This window comes from Rattus norvegicus, chromosome 20, assembly GCF_021556685.1.
Source record: "Rattus norvegicus strain SHRSP/BbbUtx chromosome 20, alternate assembly SHRSP_T2T, whole genome shotgun sequence".
NCBI lineage: Eukaryota > Metazoa > Chordata > Mammalia > Rodentia > Muridae > Rattus > Rattus norvegicus.
In genome coordinates, this window is record NC_141553.1 from 2,695,098 (window position 1) to 2,715,098 (window position 20,001).

A 20,001-nucleotide genomic window follows, 5' to 3' on the forward strand; every position below is an offset into this window, starting at 1 on the left:
AAAGGAAGGGAGGAAGGAAGGAAGGAAGGAGGGAAGAAGGAAGAAAACAGATCCCAGGATCCTGAGAGCTTCTCTGGGAACTTGGTAAATACCTGGGAGAAAGGGAATCACCTGGAGAGAGAGAACTGAGGAAATCAGGATGCTAACTTGTGTCCCTTTGAGAGGAAGGCAGGAGGTCAAAAGATAGAAAGTAGAGAGTGGGAGGGTCAGACTAGGACAGGAACCAAAGGTATGGAGATGACTCACCCACTCTCCTACAGGTCACTCTGCTCCCCTCCACTCTGCTCCCCTCCACTCTGCTCCCCTCCACTCTCCTTCACTCTTCTCTTCCCCACTCTGCTCCCCTCCACTCTACTGCCCTCCACTCTGCCCCCTCTACTCTCCAACCCTCCACTCTGTTCCTAGCCACTCTGCTTCCCTCCTCTCTGTGTCCTACTCTCTGACCTCCAGTCTTTCTCTTCGTGTCCCTTCTATTTCTTCTTATTGTCCAACTACTCCCCTCCCACAGACAAACAGAACTGCCAGCACATTCAGACATCTTAAGAATTTATTCGGTATTCAGGACAAGGAGTAGAGGACAATGACCATGTCTATAATAAAAATGAGGGTTCCCTAGCAAGGCATCTTGGCACACACACATTTAATACTGGCACTCAGGATGCACAGGCAGGTGCCTCTGAATTTGAAGCCAACCTGATCCACACAGGGCATCCAGGAGAGCCAGGGAGAAAAACCCTGTTTTGAGAACCACTGCACCCTCACTCCTCAAAAGGAAACTTTCCTGCATCTGATTTCCCAGTATATGAAGGCCATGTGATCTACCCATAGCCCATGGACTGACACTGAGGCCCATGATCCCTGAGGATGCTTGTCCCACCACTGCTTGGTCGCCCCTGACAGAGTTTTGCATTCAGCCCAGCAGTCATCTGCAGCCTCTGATGGTTTTGTCCACAGCTGCTGGGGAACCTGTGGGGATCATTTAGTCTCTGTGTTCATCAGCAGGGCTGCTGTGCCCTTGGATTGGATCCTCTTCTTGCAGCCTCAGTAGTTCCAGCTCACGGGATGATCCTGGTTTCCAATTCTTCCCTGAAAATCAGGTAGAAATTTCAATATTGTAAACCATGAACATTTCCTGCAGAAGGACAGTATAAGATAGAATGATTTGCCCCATCCACAAGTGCAGCTTGTGCTTATATCAAGTGAGTTTTCAGTCCTTTGGGTGGACATTTTGGGGGTTGAGTAATTATTGACATAAATCTGACTGGTAAATTGGAAGCCTCTAGAGTTTTGAAATTGCTGGGTTTCTGCTGACTGGTGACAGCTACCCACATGGGGCACAAGGGTGGGAACATAAAAGCCATTCAGAGGCAGACAAATGGAACTATAAAAAAAAACACATGGTTTACAGATCCAATGAGGAGGGGAGACTGCATACTGGAGTGGAGCCAGCATTAGTTTGCAGTGTGCTTTTAAATTTTTTACCTTAATTTTTCATTGGATACTTTATGTACTTACATTTCAAATGTTAATCCATTTTCCACCCCAATCATTCCCCTCCCTCTCCTCCTGCATCTATGAAGGTGCTCCAACTCCCACCCACCCACTCCCACATCAACACCCTGGAATTTTTCTTCACTGGAACAAGGACTTCTCCTCCTAATGATGACAGGCAGTGCCATCCTTTGCTACATAGGAGTCTTGGACCATTGTACCCTCTATGTGTGCTTTTGCATTGGTGGTTTAGTCCCTGGGAGCTCTGGTGGGGGTGGGGTCTGTTTGGTTGATGTTGTTCTTCCTATGGGATTGCAAAAACCTTCAACTCCTTTGATCCTTTCTCTGACTCCTCCATTGGCTTCACCCTGCTCAGTACAATGGTTAGCTTCAGGCATCCTCCTCTGTGTCAGTAAGGCTCTGGCAAAGCCTCTCAGGAGACATGCACTTCAGGCTCCTGTCAGCAAGCACTTTTTGGCATCAGCAATAGTGACTGGGTTTGGTGTCTGCATATGGGATGGATCCCCAGGGCTGCAGACTCTGGGTGACCTTCCTTCAATCCCTGCTCCACTCTTTGTCCCTATATTTCCTTCCATTAGTATTTTGTTCTCCCTTCTAAGCAGCACTGAAGCATCCACATTTCAGTCTTCCTTCTTCTTAGATGACCTTAATTTTTAATCCAATTCTTAGTATCTGTGTGACCTGGGACAAGCTACTGAACAAAGTGCCCGCTGCTCCTGGGCCTCTTCATCCCCCAGTGAACTACAGGGTCACAGCACCACATCCCTAGTGCCTAGCACACAGGAGCCTCCGATAACCACTGCCAACCAAATGCCATCAAGGACATCCTCCAGCTTGGTGGCTATGAGAACTAAGTGAATAGTTTAAAACCACCTGTAGGACCATGGCATTTACTACTATCTACTCCAGCCTCCCAGGGAAGGACAATATTGCTTCTCCAGCAGAACCTGCTAATTTCAGAAAAAAGGGGTCCTCTGAGAATATAGAGAATTAGATGTGGCCCCCCTAACCACCATATATATATATATATATATACATATATATGTGTGTGTGTGTGTGTGTTTGTAAATTCTCTAGCTTCAAGTCTTACATTGAATTTCATTATAATTCTATACCCATTATCACAAAGAGCCACCTCCTGTTTAACTTTCCTTATTCCCAACATTTTTTGGTAATAGGAGCACTGGGAATTAAAGGAGTACATCTTTATTTGAGGCAGTGCTCTACCACTGAGCTTTATCTGGAAACCCCTTTGACTATTGTGAGATTAAGGTGTCACAAAGTTCCACAAACTGCCCTTGCCATCTTCCATCCTCTGACCTCTGACCCCCAAGTAGCTGAGGTCACAAACCTGTGGCACCAGGCTTAGCTTCCTTCCTCAGTTCTACTGACCTTCTATGCTTGTATCATTAGATATAAAGTCTGTACCAACTACTCTTCTTCTCGAACCACACTTCAGCCTACTTACACACTATACTTTAACACTTGGAAGACTAAGACAGGAGCATCAGAGTTCAAAGCCAGCCTGTTCTGAAGAGTTTGGGACCAAACCTCAACTACAAAAGCCTCTCTGGAATTTGTAAAAGTACAATTAATCATATGAAACCGAAGAATTACTTTGGCAACCCCCATAGAAAAGGTACATTAACTGTTCGTTCCTGTCATCCGATCTGAAACTAAAAATGTCAGGATCAGAAAACAAAACTCTGGTAACGTGAGTTCTTCTGTAGTCTTAGTCTCCTCTTGCGAACTAACAAGGCAGAACTTCCCTCATGTCCTGTCCGAAAGTGCTCAGTAACACAGAGCTGGGAAAGAAGTAAAGACCATAGACTAATCCAGCAATAGCGACTCCTGAAACCTGAAGCACTCGCTGAACGCCTATGGTGACGCTACATTAGTCACTTTATTCTCCCTGACAAATCCAAGGACAGAAGTAAACTGTGGCCTGGAATACTGGGGATTGGACACTGATAGCGGGCAGAGGCGGGAGCTAGGACGCGCCTCCCTCCACAGTCAGCTGGTCCGCACGACTCCACCCTAGCCTGAGCTCTGATCGCAGGCACCACATCTGGTCCCCGTTTCCCGCGCGGACTGCTGCGCGGGCCAGACCGCGGCCAGGAACCGGGCTTGGCGGGACTGGGCTCAGCGAAGGCCGAGCGGCATCGGGTCGCAAGTGGCACCTCCTGTCCAAGTGTCTGGCTTGCTGCTTCTCTGGCTACCAGAGTCAGGCTCGCTTCTGCTACCAGTGACTGCCACTGTGTCCTCGACCGGTCGCTGCCCCTTTCACCACTGTGCGGTCCGTTCTGCCGCTACAGCCGCTTCCAGAGGGACAAAAGTTACAGACTGGCAGATAGCACAAGCTGCCACGTGCCTGGTTGGTAATTATTATGTGCAACGCGTTCACATAAAATAAATCTTAAAAACAAAAGTATATATTTGAAAATAACAAGAAGGGGGCCTGGGCGACCTCCTCTCTTACTCTCATAAGGACGCATTTCTAACACAGTGACAAAATGCCTGAGAATTCAACTTGCAGTCAACTTTTCCACCCCACATACCCTTCACCACCATTGCACACTGTCCTCAGCACGCCCCTGTTCCTTTCCTTTCTCTCCCTTAGATGTGGAAGAAAATATAAGAGGGTTACCTACCCAGTACAGCCAGAGGGCTGCAGCTCCCAAGACTCCTGTGCCAGCCATAATGGCTGCAGTCTCCCAAAGCCTAGGACTGGAAAAGGACCAAAGAATTCTCAGCCTGAAGGGAGAAATGTCCTAAGGGCAGAAAGAAAAATCAAGTTAGGAAAGCATCCATTAATCACGGAGAAGGAAGTTCTTAAAGCCAAGGCAGAGTACTGGGAAAGAAGGAGCAGGTGTCTGCTCTACCACAGGGGACATTGGAGAGCACCATGATCACTCAGTATCCTATCTATTGCATAGACCTCACCACAAAGTCTTTCATACAGCAGTTTGCAATTGAAAACTAAACAGATGGCTTTTAAGATAGACGAGGAGGTACGTGGTACCCTGAAAGATTGACCTTAAAGGATCACCCATCTTACTAAGAGTGCCCAAGGTATAGGAAGGGAGGGTCCTGCAATGCGGTTCAGATCTCCAGGACAAGAAAAGGCAAGGGTATGAGAGCTGAGCCCTGCTACTAAGGGTGATTGCAGAAAAGAAATGCTGGTCTCCACTAGGAAAATTTCACTTGAGAACTTGGCTGGATGGGACTTTGACCTGTCTCCTCCCCAAACTGTCCTTTCCTGGCTTTCCCACCAATATAGCCCCCAGGTCTGCTTACCAAGAAGAAGATGCTCTGCTCCATGGAGAACACTAGATCTTCTAACGTGCCCTAGACCAGCTCTTGAAAACAGGTTCTGTCCAAGACAGTCGCTCCCGCGTGCTTCTCTGTGGTGAGCCCGCGAGTTCTGTAGCCTCAGGTCGCTGGGAAGGCGGGGCGGAGTTTGACTCACCCCTCAAGCCGCAGAGGCAGGATCCTGGGACTCCTGGGCGGGCCTCCGGTTCTCCGCCCTCTCCCTCTGCGATCCCTGCACTTCCCTCCCGCCCGTGGCTGCCCGGTCGCCCAAGCCGGGCCCCAGGTGGACGGCTTCTTCCTGAGCGAGCTGTGCTGGCTCATCTGCTGCCTTCTTCGTCCCAGCCGCACCGCCGCCAAGCTGGCCTTCTTGCTCAGTAACACAGAGCAGGGAAAGAAGTAAAGACCATAGACAAATCCAGCAATAGCGACTCCAAACTGAAGCAGTCTCTGAATGTCTATGAGGATGGTAGATTGGTCACAGTATGCTTCGAGACAAATTCGAGGACAGAAGTGAACTGTGGCACTTTTTTATCGATATTTATGATGATTTCTTGGGTGCTTTCTCTGGGGAGCTGGGGTCTGGGCAATGACAGCAGGCAGCACCGTGAGCGAGAAGCGCCCCTCTGCACAGACAGTCCAGGCTGCTGCCAGAACTCCACGCCAGCTTGAGCTCAGAGCCCTCCGTCCACGGGCCACGGCCAGCCGAGCAAGGGGGTCGCAAGCGCGCGGGGCCGGCCCCGCACCCGCACCCGCCAAGGACCGCGGGCGCGTGGAGCGAGCCCGGTCCCCGCCAGGCGAGCGCGGGAGGGCCCCGCCCCGGCCAGGCCAGCACAGGGGGCGCGCGGCACTCCCGGCGGGCCCCGACCGGGCCAGCGGAGCGCTGAAAGCGCGGGCACTCGGGGCCGGCCCCACCGGGGTCAGGCGAGCGCGGGGAGCTCGGCGCTCGCGGAATCGGGCACCTCCCCGTCCGGGCAAGCGCGGGATCGTTCCCGGCCCGGCGGAGCGAGCGCGGGATCAGGCCCCGCCCCGGCGGGTCGAGCGGGGACCGGGCCCCGCCCCAGCCGGGAACCGCGGGTTTTCCCGGCACACCGGGCGGACCCCACCCCTGCCAGGCGAGCGCGGGGGGCGCGAGGCTCCCAGGGCGGAAGGTCCAGACAAGTCGCGAGCAGGGCTGAAAGGCCTGGCGAGACCGGCAGCGGTGTGAGCTGGGCCCAGACCCTGGCCAAGGGGCTGACCGGGGGTGGGGCGCCCCGAGGTAGGTGGAGGATCGTGGCTCCGGCGGAGCGTTGCGTTCTCAGGCTTGCTGCTACTGCGGAGACCAGAATTAAGGTTTGCTTGCGACTCCGCGACTGCCACCGCGTCCCCCTCCCATCGCTGCCCCTGCCGCCACTAGGGCAGGCATTGCAACCTGACTGGGCCTTGCTCGGTGTGCTCTCCCTTACTGCTCCTACAGCCTCTTCCAGAAGGACAACAGTTACAGCCTGACATCGCAAATGCCGCCTCGCACCTGTTTGTTAATTATCACATGCAACACGTTCACATGAAATAAATCTTAAAAAACAAAACTATATATTGGAATATAACAAGAAGCAGGGCCTCAGCGATATCCCTTACTCTTGTAAGGACTCATTTCTAAGACAGTGACAAAACGCCTGAGAATTCATCTTGAGGACAACTTTTCCACCCCACCTAGCCTTCACCACCATTACACACTGTGCTCTGCACGCCCCTGTCCCTTTCCTTGTCTCCCTTAGATGTGGAAGACAAACTAAGAGGGCTACCTATCCAGCACAGTCAAAGGCCTGCAGCTCCCAACACTCCTGTGCCAACCACAATGGCTGCAGTCTCCCAAAGCCTAGGACTGGAAGAGGACCAAAGAATTCTCAGCCTGAAGGGAGAAATATCCTAAGGGCAGAAAGAAATATCAAGAGTTAGGAAAGCATCCCTTGCTTTGCAGAGAAGTTCTTAAAGCCAAGGCAGAGTACAGGGAAGGAAGGAGCAGGTGTCTGCCTTACCAGAGGGACAGTGGAGGTCACCGTGATCACTCAGTATCATATCCATTCATAGACCTCCCCACAAGGACTTTCACACAGCACTTTGCAATTGAAAACTGAACACCGGTTTTTAAAATAGACAGGAGGTATGTGGTACCCTGCATGATTGCCCTTAGAGGACCACCCACGTTGTTATGGGTGTCCATGGAGTCTACTGTATAGGAAGTGAGGGTCCTGCAAGGAAATTCAGATCTCCAGGAAAAGAAAAGGCAAGGGTATGAGAGCTGAGCCCTGCAATGAAGGGTGATTGCAGAAAAGAAATGCTGACCTCCACTAGGAAACATTCTTTTGAGAACTTGGCTGGATGGGATTTTGAGCTGTCTCCTCCCCAAACTGTCTCCTCCTGGCTTTCTCACGAATATAGACCCCAGGTCTGCTTACCAAGAAGAAGATGCTCTGCTCCATGGTGAACTCTAGATCTTCTAAGGTGCTCTAGACCATCTCTTGAAAACAGGTTCCGTCGGCCACCTTCGCTGCCACATGCTTCTCTGTGAGGCACCCGAGTTAAATACCTCACCTAGCCGCGAATGAGGGGCAGCAGTTTGACTCACCCCTCTGGGCCAGTGGAGGATGTCGGACTCCTTGGCCGGCCTTTGGTTCACCGAGCTCTCCCTCTGGGCTCCCTGCACTTCCCTCCCGCCCACGGACGTCCCTTTCCCTGAGCAGGGCCCCAGAATAAATGGCTTCTTCCTGGGCAAGCTGTGCTGGCTCTTCTGCTGCCCTTCTAGTCCGAGCCCGCACTACCTCACTGCCGCCAATGTGACCTTGTCGCCGAACCCACCTACACAGTTCTGGCTCCGGAGGAGCGCTCGCCCGCGCCCGCTGCGGCCCCCGCGTCCGCCCAGGCGGCGCACCACGCTCTGGCCGACGAAGGTGCGGGCCCCGGTGTGTGCAGCCTGCACATCAAGGATCGCGCCAACTGGCAGTACTCGCAGCGCGAACTGGACGCAGTAGAGGTCTTCTTCTCGCGCATGGTCCCTGACAGCCGGCTGGGCTGAATATTTCTGCGCTGGGCGCCCTCCCGCCCTACACGCTGCTCTTCTCACTCCGCTACGCCTTGGACTTGGGCCAGATGTGTAGCTTCTACATCCGCATGGGCTCGCGCATCAACTGCAACATCTTCTCTTATGACTATTTGGACTATGGTATGAACTCCAGGCAGGCGCTGTTCACTCGGTATGGCCTGAGTCCTGAGAACATTATCCTCTATGGACAGAGCATTGGCACCCCCATTAGAATATGTGACTTGGTGTGGGACAATCACAGTGACTGCTGAAAAATGAGCATAGAAGTATTCAAGAGCTCATTGGTTGGTCACCAGATTTCCCACAAAGCTCTTTAATCTCTTCTGCTTCTACCTTTAACTTTGTGGTTTGTGATTCTAAGATAGAAAGTGGTCGAGGCTCAGGAGCTACTGCAAACTTTCCCTTACTCACTGAGTTGTGTGTGCTAGGCATAGATTTCCTGGTGCTGAGTTGGGCAGGCATGCCACCATTACCCAAGACATGCCGATATGTGTGGGCAAGAATGACCCTCACCTCCAATCATGAGAATGCACTTAACCCTAGATCATCTTAGAATGGCTTCAACAACAGTCATTTTTACTGTTATTGACTAATTAAATCTTATCGTAAAGGCAGTTGTCCTTGGTAAACATAGATCTTGGTCTCCAGTGACTGAATGAAAACCCCTACAGCTCTAGAGGAAAACATATATGGAGCTTGGAAGATAAGGTTAGTGGCTTAGTTTAGAAAGCACTTGTCACCAATGCTATCCCTGAGACCAACACAGTGAAAGGAGAGAACCAGGTTCTGCAAGTTTCCCTTGAACCTTCTCATTTGTGCTGCAGTGACAAGATGGCTGGGAACACATGCAAAAGGACAGACTGACTGACTGACTGACAGACACGCACACACACTCAGACACACACAAAGGCACACGTGCATGCATGTACACGTGCATGCATGTAGGCACACATGCCCATGCACATACAGTAATGTAATAAAATTTAAACGCCACAGTTAAGGGTCGTATTATACGAAGGGAAAGAAGAAGAGGAAGGAGGAAGGAGATGAAGAAATAAGATTTTCCTGTAGGTCTCTTCTCAATTCCAGATTAAGAAAGATGTGGGGAGAGGGCGACATGCCAGTGCTCTGTCCAGCATCACAGGGTCTGGACAAGTCTGCTGTTGGGGTCTGGGATGGGGTATCCCTAGCAGGCTCTTCCACACCTCCCTAGTCTCATGCCCACCCCCACCCTAGGTGAAGTCCTTCTGCACTGACACTGATGACAAGTTGGCTGTGGGAAAGTAAAGACCATAGACTAATCCAGCAATAGCGACTCCAAACTGAAGCATTCGCTGAATGCCTATGGTGATGCTAGATTAGTCACTTTATTCTTCCTGACAAATCCAAGGACAGAAGCAACCTGTGGCCCTTCTTTATTTGTTAGGCGCTTTCCCCTGAGAGCTGGGGACTGGGCATTGCTTGCAGGCAGAGGGGGAGGGAAGTCGCGCCTCACTCCACAGTCACCTGGGCGGCAGCCAACAAGCCACCCCAGCCTGCCCCCAAGAGCAGTAGCGACAGCCCGCCGCGCGCAGTCGGAAGCGCGGACTGGGCGACAGAGCGGGATCCACCGCAGCGCATGCGGGTCAGCAGGGCCAGACCTGAGGAGCTCGGCCTGGGCGGCTGCGCGGGACGGGCCTCACTGCTGGACCCTCCGCATCGTTTGACCGGCCGCAGCTCGGGACGGCAGGGCAGGCGGGTCCGTAGAGCCGGACAGCACAAGAGCCGGATGGACCGCTGCAACGCACCGGCCGCAGCCCGGGCCAGGCGGCAGCGCGAAGAAGGTGGCGCCTCCTGTCTAAGAGTCTGGCTTGCTGCTTCTGTGGGGACCACAGTCCTGCTTCCTTCTGCCTCCTGGACCGCCACTGCGTCCTCCTCCCATCTCTGCCCCTGCCACCAACACGATGAGCTTTGTAACCTGACTGAACCTTGCCAAGTGCGCAGTCTTTCCAGAGGGACAACAGTTCCAGCCTGGCACATCGCATATGCAGCCGCGTGCCAGGTTGTTAATTGTTACATGTAACACGTCCACGCAAAATAAATCTTTTTAAAAAACCATATATATTTGAAAATAACAAGAAGGGGGACCTGGGCGGCCTATCTTACTCTAGTAAGGACTCATTACTAAGACAGTGACAAAATGCCTGAAAATTCATCTTGAGGTCAACTTATCCACTCAACAGACCCTTCACCACCATTACACACTTCCCTCAGCACGCCCTCTCCCTTTCCTTGTCTCCCTTAGATGTGGAAGACAAGCTAAGAGGGCTACCTACCCAGTACAGCCAGAGGACTGTAGCTCCCAACACGCCTGTGCCAGCCACAATGGCTGCAGTCTCCCAAAGCCTAGGACTGGAAGAGGACCAAAGAATTCTCAGCCTGAAGGGAGAAATATCCTAAGGGCAGAAAGAAAAATCAAGAGTTAGGAAAGCATCCCTTGCTTCACAGAGAAGGAAGTTCTTAAAGCCAAGGCAGAGTACAGGGAAGGAAGGAAGGAGCAGGTGTCTGCCTTACCAGAGGGACAGTGGAGGTCACCCTGATCACTCAGTATCATGCCCATTGCATAGACCTCCCAACAAAGAGTTTCATGCAGCACTTTGCAATTGAAAACTAAAGCCTGCTTTTTAAAATAGACAGGAGGTATGTGGTACCCTGCCTGATTGGCCTCGGAGGACCACACACGTTACTAAGGGTGCCCATGGTGTCTTCTATATAGGAAGTGAGGGTCCGACAAGGAGGTTCAGATCTCCGGGAAAGAAAAGGCCAGGGTATTAGAGCTCAGCCCTTTAATTCAAGGGAGATTGCAGAAAAGAAATGCTGACCTCCACTAGGAAAAATTCACTTGAGAACTTGGCTTTGTGGGACTCTGACCTGTCTCCTCCCCAAACTGTCTTGTCCTGGCTTTCCCACCTGATATAGACCCCAGGTCTGCTTACCAGGAAGAAGAGGGCTCTGGTTCATGGTGAACACTAGATCCTTCCAACCTGCTCTAGAAGAACTCTAGAAAACAGGTCCCGGGGATCCCTGCAGATCACTTGTGCTGCACCAAGTGCTGTCTGTGACTGACTGTTTAGTGACTGATGTGACTCCAGAAGGCTTGATTTGTCACTCTCATTAGAACATGTGAGATGGTGTAGGCTAATCACAGTGACTGCTGAAAAGTGTGCATGGAAATATTCAAGAGCTCATCGGTTGGTCACCAGGTCTCCCACAAAGCTATTTAATCTCTTCTGCTTCTTAGTCTAATTTGAGGTTTGTGGTTTTAAGATAGAAAGTGGTCAAGGCTCAGGAGCGTCTGCAAACTTTCCCTTGCTCAGGGGTTGAGTTAGGAGTGGGATTCTTGGTTCTGAGTTGGCCAGACATACCACCATTCTGAAGAGCATGACAATTTAGGTGGACAAGAATGACCCTCACTCCAATCATGAGAAATCACATAACCCTAGATCACCTTACAATGGCTTCAACCAACAGTCATTTTTACTGTGAATGTCTAATTAAACCTTATGGTAAAGGCAGGTGTCCTGGTAAACATAGATCTTGGTCTCCAGTGACTGAATGAAAACTCCTACAGCTCTAGAGGAAAACATATATGGAGCTGGAAGATAAGTTTAGTGGCTTAGTTTAGAAAGCACTTGTCACCAATGCTATCCCTGAGACCAACACAGTGAAAGGAGAGAACCAGGTTCTGCAAGTTTCCCTGGGACCTCCTCATCTGTGATGCAGTCAGAAGACAAATAGGAAAACATGCAAAAAGAAAGACAGACAGACAGACAGACACGCACACACACTCACACACACAAATGCACATATTCATGCATGTACACACACAAGCCCATGCACTTAAAGTAATGTAATAAAATTTAAACACCAGAGTTTGGGGTCATAATATAGGAAGGGAAAGAAAAATTGGAAGGAAGAAGAAGAGAAAGAAATAAGATTTTCCTGTAGATCTCATCTCAATTCCAGAAAAGGAGGGTGTGGGGAGAGGGTGACATGCCAGTGCTCTGTCCAGCATCACAGGGTTCTGGAAATAGTCTGCTATTGTGATTTAGGATCTAGTAGTCCTTGCAGGCTCTTCCACATCTACCTAGTTTCACACCCCACCCCCAAACTGTGTGAACTCCTTCTGCACTGGCACTTATGACCCCATATTATGGCATTATAATGGGGGTTGTTATCACCCCCATCAGTTAGTGAGAGCTTGAAAACACAGCCATCATTGATGTTTGCATTGGTTATAAAGTCTGCACAGACCCCCAGGATTCAAACCTGCCCTGCATCTCAAGATCTGCCTAATGGATGACTGCACTGGCCCCTAACCAGAATAGTGCCTGTGAGTGCAAGGGGGTGGGGGGAGGGAAATGGCCTCTGCATAGAAGAGTGGGAGTGGCTACTGGGGAAGCCACACCCCTGTGTTTCTGACCACACCATCTGACACTTTTCCACCTGGGATCCCAGTCATGCACAGTACTTGCACAGTACTCCCCTTCAGGCCGATGCATACCCTTGGGGTCCCAGGAGGAGGTCTGGGACTCACCAGTAACACTCCACAGGAGCACACTAGCTGTAGTATTTCCTCACTGGCCAGTCCTGGAGGAGCCCTGGTTCAGGGAAGGATAGGGGGACAATGTCCATTTGGTGAGCTTCAACAGGGACAAAGAGATTAGGAACCCAGGGCTTCCTGGATATGGCAGGAGGGCCAGACTACTGAGAGTTAGAGATAAAGAGAGCCCAGGGCTCAGAGCAGAATTTCCTACTGGGAGAAGACCCTACCTGTCTACTGAAACCAGCCCTTTGTAGTCAGCAGCTCAGCAGCAGGGAATGGCTGCTTCTGGCTCAGCAGGGACCAGAGCATTACAGTCTGTCCTGAGTTTTTCTTTCCACCCTGGCCACCCAGCTCTGTTCCTTCATGCATCCTTCATTTTCATGAGTTCACTTTGTAAAGGCATCTTTCCCTGGACATTTCCTTCTCTGGTGTTTCCAGAAACATTTGGTCCCTGCAGACTCCTCTCCTGTCCCGACCTCAAGGGAGCTTCTATGCATGTCCAGGGCTCCCAGGAGCTGCACTGCAGGCTGCAGATGGGAGGCGGCTTCAGTCCCAGCCATGTCAGGATCTGCTTCTGGATCTGGTTCCGCAGCACTCGCTCCTCCACCTGATCTAGCAGCTCATAGATGGACTAGATGCTTCTCATAGATGGAGTAGACACTGCTCATATATGGAGTAGATTCTGCTCATAGATGGACTAGATGTTGGGGTGGACCGACTCAAAGTGCTGGATCTGAAACCAGATGACAGCGGAATTGGTCAGCCTGCACTTGGCAGTGGGTCTTCTTCTATTTCTCTTTTAATTTGTCAAAGAGATGGTGGCTTCATTTACAAAGCGTTCACGGGCTTGTTCCTTCCACATATCAATTTGTATTAACCTTGATGTAATTTTTTCCTATTAGCTGTCTCTTCATGATTCCCACAGTTGTACAGTTATTGCCCCCTCACTTGTTCCCCATCCTGACCATCCATTGGGTTTCCTGGTGGCCCTGAGGATGAGGGCTCTTCTTAGGTACAGGAGCTGCTTCCTCTTCTGCATACTAGGATCTGTCACCCAGAAAAAGGTGCAGTGTTCCTCACCCCCTGACTGTTGATCTCTGACGGGAAGCCACACACATAAAATAATAAAAAAAATACAGAGGGCCATCCAGGGAGGCACGGCCACCACACCTGAGGACCTGGGTTTGATCCCAGATATCCACAGAAAGGAAGAAGCTGGTCTCTTGTTCTGAGGCTGTCACCAGCCCTTGGTGGGATGCACTCACACACACTCACTCCCCACCACAAAGTAATCTCACACACAAAAACTCAAAGGAAAACAACAGAAACGAAACGCACCAGGTTGTGCTCTAAATGTCCTTTTAGGACACTTATGGGATAAAGAGTGGTGGGACCACATCCCCATCAGCCCTCACCTGCCCACCCACCCCACCCCATCCTATATGCTAATGTTCAGGAGTAGTGTGGGCACAGAAAGGAGTCTGGCTATAGCTGAGTGAAAAGGGGGAAGGAGTCCTCAGAAGGATGGCTTGAGGCAAGACACTATCCTCAGGAATGAGCCCACAGCCTCTCCACCCCAGGCCAACCTGACAACAGTCTGGCCTGTTAGCCATACCCTCCCTGCCCTTCAGTTCTCTTGACTGTTGATTGACTATTGGTAAGGAGGACTTAGGACTGAGTAGAGGAAGATCTGCAGGCCCAGAGAGACTTCCCCAACTGTAGCCTACATGTGTTTCCTTCCCACATTCAGCAGTTTTCTTCAACTGCTTATTCTGTCTGTGTGAGTTCCAAATTGAACCCTGTCCGGGACCCCTTGAGTGAGACTCACTGAGGCAGCAATAGATGCAATTGCAAGGGGAACTTAAATCCAACAAGTTAGGGTTGACTCCCTTGGGCGGAGGGTGGGGGGTAGGACCCTGAGCAGACTCTAATGGAGTTATACACCTTTCAAACAATTGGAGCACACTGGTAACTAGGCAGGGAACTTAGGCAGGCTACTAATGGTGGGCACAGCAGCTGGTAGTCAGTCAGTTAAACATTCTGAACAAGAGGGGGTGCAGGGTGGGGGACAGTTGGGGTCAAGTGGAGTTTCATTGTCACTGGGTGGTTGAGATGCACAGGTAGCTTATTTTAACAGTTACTCAGGAAACTAACCACTTATGCAAGAGTGAGGTCTCTGTCCCTGTAGATGTGAGGTGGAACTTTCCCACTGGCCTCAGATTGTCCCCGATTCTGTGGAGATTTCTCTGCTGCTCAACATCTTGAAGCTAAAACTGTGCGATTTTTTGTTTTGGAAATTCCTTGAAAGTTTTTTGATGGTGCACACACAGCACAGGGGCAGCAGGACAGTGGTTTCTCTAGTGAGGGGATGTGACTTCTCCATGCTGATTTAAGTCACCTCCTATGTATCTGGAACCAGGTCAGAAAGAAGGTTTAAAAGAGGGGTAACCTCATCCCCTCCCCTCTATGTTGATCATCAGAACCTCTCGCTAATGTATCTGTTAAGCACCTGCACACCCCAGGGCAAGGCTCACATCAGAGACTGGGTTTGTGTCCACAAGAGAAACCCTGCATCCCTTGGAGGGGCTCAAACAAAACCACCCACCTCCAGCTTTTGGTCCACCTATTATGTTCTGACAGTAGTGACCACAGAGAGAGTGTCCCTGGCTAGGAGGTGCGACCACACCCTGCTCACCCATCACCCATCAATCCCACCCATCTATACTAACAGGCAAGTGTAGTGTGGGGCATGTAAGTCAGTCTAGTGAGGGGAACTGAGAAATGCCCCATCCCTGCTTAAACTCCAGCACCCCACACGTGTTACAGATGATGATCCTGATTCATTGCAGTTAGTTCTTTGTGCTGGGATCCCAGGCACCTGGGCAGCACAAAGCTTCAGGAGTTCATCTGCTTTGGAAGATTTCCAGGCTACTGGGAGCAGCTCTGGGAGCTTGGTAAATACAGGGGAGAAAGGAGATCACCAGGAGTGAGAGAGGATTAGAAACAGGACCCTAACTTGTGTGCTTATGAGAGGAAGGCAGGAACACAAAGTATAGAAAGTAGAGAGTGGGAGAGTCAGACTAGGAAAGAAACAGAAGTTTTGGGCATGACTCAACCAATGTTCTAACAGTCATTAAGCTCACCTCCACTGTGCCCCTCCACTCTGCTCCACTCCACTCTGCTCCCCTCCATGATGCACTCCTCCACTGTGCATCCCTCTACTCCTCTCTGAGCCACTCTGCCCCCTCCACTCTGCTCCCTCCACTCTGCTCCCCTCCACTATCCACCCCTCCACTATGCACCCCTCTACTCTTCTCTGAGCCACTCTGCCCCCTCCACTCTGCTCCATCCACTCTGCTCCCCTCAACCCTGTTCCCCTGCACTCTCCTCCCCTCCACTGTGCTCCCAGACACTCTGCTTCCCTCCATCTGTGTCCTATTCTCTCCCCTCCAGTCCTTCTCTTTGCCTCCCTTCTATTTCCTCTTACTTCCAACTACACACACACACACACACACACACACACACACACACACACACACACATACACACACACACACACACAAACAGGCAAACAGAATTGCCAGCACATTCAGATATTTTAAGAATTTATTCTGTATTTTCAGGACATGGTGCAGAGGAGAAGGACCATGTACTGATAAAAATGAGTGAACCCTAGCCAGGCACCCTGGCACACATGTTTAATCCTGGCACTCAGGATGCACAGGCAGATGCCTGTAAATTTCAGTTCTAGGATAGCCAGGGTGAAAATCCCTGTTTTGAGACCCAGACCCTCATCCCTTAAATGGAAACTTTCCTGCATCTCATTTCCCAGTATATGAAGGCCATCTGATCTACCCATGGCCCATGGAATGACACTGAGGCCCATGATCCCTGGGGATGCTTGCCACACCACTGCTTGATCACCCCTGACAGAGTTTTGCATTCAGCCCAGCAGTCATCTGCAGCCTCTGATGGTTTTGTCCAGAGCTGCTGGGGAATCTGTGGGGATCATTTAGTCTCTGTGTTCATCAGGAGGGCTGCTGTGCCCTTGGATTGGATCCTCTTCTGGCAGCCTCAGTGGTTCCAGCTCACGGGATGATCCTGGTTTTCCAATTCTCCCCTGAAAATCAGGAAGAAATTTCAATATTGTAAACCATGAACATTTCCTGTTTCTAACACAGTTATCCTATTAACCTAGGATGTTTTATGGTAATTGAGGGATTTTTCTACAAAGCTGTGAATAGAAAAATAAAGATTAGAGATGGATGGAGGTGTTGCCTGGAGCCATGAGAGAGTGAACAGGCTCACCAGGAAAGCAGGGGGAGGTAACAAAGAGGCTGACAGTGAAACATGTTCAGCCAAGGACAAAGAGTCTAGCCAAACGGAAAGGCAGAAATTGACCTTCAGAAAATATAACAGGATTGAAGAAATTATTTACTCAGTTCAATGTTAAATGTAGACTGTGCTGGTCAGAATTGATCTCCCACTTGACAGTATCCAGAGTAGCCTAGGGAAGTAGCCTGCGGGCACACCTGGAGGAATTACCAAGAGTGAGTTGCCCAGGCTGGAGAGATGGCTGAGAGCACTGTCTGCTCTTCCAGAGGTCTTGATTTCAATTTCCAGCACCCACCTGGTGACTCACTAGCATCTGTAATGGGATCCTATGCCCTATTTTGGTGTGCAAGAAGACAGTATACTCATATACATAAAATAAATATATGCATATGTGGATTGCTCTCTATATGATGATGATGTCAGGTAAAACAGAAGGCTAGAGCCTGAGATTGGGCAGTGGAAAAGGAAGGCAGGCTGACAGTTTTAGAGATGGGACAGAGAGACAGAGAAGACACAGGGCTGAGAGAAGATGGGGAAGAAGGATCCACTTGACTTGAAGTAGCCACAGGTGGCTATGAATATTACAGAAGAAGAATAGAATAATATAGCACATTTGCCCCATCCAGGAGTACACCTGGTGTTTATGTCAAGTGAGTTTTGAGTTCTTTGAGTGGGCATTTTGGGGGTTGAATAATTACTGATATAAATCTGACTGATAAATTGGAAGCCTCTAGAGTTTTGAATTTGCTGGGTTTCTGCTGATTCGTGACAGCTACCCACAGTGGGCACATGGCTGGGACCATAAAAGCCATTCAGAGGCAGGCAAATGGGACTGAGAAAAACCATGGTTTGTAGATCTAATGAAGAGGGGGGACTGCACTTTAGCCAGCATTAGTTTGGATTGGTTCTTTTTTTTTTTAATTTTTTTTACCTTAACTTTTTATCGAATTCTTAGTATCTGTGTGACCTGGGACAAGCTACTGAACAAAGTGCCCGCTGCTCATGGGCCTCTAATCCCACAGTGAAGTCCAGGGTCACAGCACCACATCCCTAGTGCCTAGCACACAGAACCATCTGATAACCACTGCCAACCAAATGCCAGCCAGGACATCCTCCAGCTTGGTGGCTGTGAGAACTAAGTGGATAGTTTAAAAACACCTGTAGGACCATGGCATTTACTACTATCTACTCCAGCCTCCCAGGGAAGGACAATACTGCTTCTCAAGGACAGCAAGCTAATGTCTGAGTAAAAGGACCCATTGTGGATGCACCATTAAATTCGACCCAAGCTTAGTGGGGGTCTTGTCTGCCATGCTAGCTCTTGGGAAGCCACAGCAAGAACACCACAAATGCCAGGCCAACAGTTAAGTTGCAGGCCATGCTATAGGATTAGACCTGGTCCCCAAAACAACTGTTACATGTATGTAAATTTTCTAGCTTCAAGTCTTATATTGAATTTTGTTGTAATTCTATACCCATTATCACAAAGAACCACCTCCTGTTCAACTTTCCTCATTCCCAACATTTTTTGGTAGTATGAGCACTAGGAATTAAAGGAGTCCTTCTTTACATGAGGCAGAGCAAACCACGGATCTATATCTGGAAACCCCTTTGACTATTGTGAGATTAAGGTGTCACAAAGTTCCACAAACTGCCCTTGGCATCTTCCACCCTCTGACCTCTGACCCCCAAGTAGCTGAGGTCACAGACTGTGGCACCAGGGTCAGCTTCCTTCCTCAGTTCTACTGACCTTCTATGTTGTGTCATCAGATATAAACTCTGTACCAACTACTCTTCATCTGGAACCCCACTTCAGCCTACTCACACACCTATACTTTTAACACTTGGAAGACTAAGACAGGAGAATCAGAGTTCAATGTCAGCCTGTTCTGTTGACTTTGAGACCGTAACTGAACTACAAGAACCTATTTGGCATTTCTAAAAGTACAATTAAAGAAATGAAACCAAACAGGTGCTTCGACAACCCTCGTGGAAAAGGTACATTATCCTGTCATCCGCTCTGAAACTAAAAATGTCAAGATAGTAAACAAAACCCTGATACTGTGAGATCTTCTGTAGTCTTAGCCTCCTCTTGCGAACTAAAAAGGCTGAACTTCTCTCATGTCCTGTCTGAAACTGCTCAGTAACACAGAGCCGGGAAAGAAGTAAAGACCATAGACTAATCCAGCAATAGCGACTCCAAACTGAAGCAGTCTCTGAATGTCTATGATGATGGTAGATTAGTCACAGTATACCTCGAGACAAATTCGAGGACAGAAGTGAACTGTGGCACTTTTTTATCGAAATTTATGACGATTTCTTAGGTGCTTACTCTGGGGAGCTGGGGTCTGGACAGGGAGTGAGAAGCTCCTCTCTGGACAGATAATCCTGGCTGCTGCCAAGACTCCACCCCAGCCTGAGCTCCAAAGCCACCGCGGGCGTCCAGGCGGGTGTGGGGGTGGGGGGAAGATGGGTGTCGGGCCCCACCCAGCCCTGCCAGGCGAGCACGGGGTGGGGGGGGAGCAATGGGAGCGGGGGGGGGGAGTCGGGCCCCAACGGGTCGGTCCAGGCGAGCACGCGGTCCTGGGGGGGGGCCCGCAGGGACCGGCCAGGAGAGCGGGGGGGGGGGGTGGAGCGGGCCCAGACGGGCCGGTCCAGGCCTGCGCGGGTGGGGTAGCGCGAGGGGAGCATTCCCGCTCAGCCGGGCCAGGCGAGCGCGGGGACTTGAGAGGGGCATCGGGCCCCGCAGTGACCGGCCAGGCGAGCACGTGGGGGCGGGCCCCGCCCAGCCCCGCCAGGAGAGCTCCCGGGCTTGGGGGGCGGGGGCGGGCCCCGCCGGGGAGGCGCAGGCTAGGGAGGGCGGAAGGGGCGCCGGCCCGGCTTGGCCCGGCCAGGCGAGCGCGGGGCAGGGGGTCGGGCACCGCAGGGACCGGCCAGGATAGCCTGGGAGGGCGTCCGGGGGGTGTGGGTGGAGCGGGCCTCGCCCGGCCGGTCCTGGCCAGTGCGGGTTAGGGAGCGCAGGAGAAGCGGGCGCCGCCAGGGGCTGGCCAGGCGAGCGCGGGAGGGGTGGGGGGGCCCGCCCGGCCCGTCCGGCCTGGCAAGCGCCGGTCCGCAGGATGAGTCCGGTTGGGAGCAGGCCTGTAAGGCAGGGCGAGGCCCTCAGCGACCTGAGCTGGTT

The 20,001-nt window shown here is 51.0% G+C and overlaps 1 pseudogene; it reads left to right on the forward strand.

Moving 5' to 3' along the window:
* The first annotated feature begins 7,448 nt into the window (after positions 1 to 7,448).
* On the forward strand, positions 7,449 to 8,154 carry LOC147998444 (alpha/beta hydrolase domain-containing protein 17C pseudogene; annotated as a pseudogene).
* Positions 8,155 to 20,001: the final 11,847 nt, after the last annotated feature.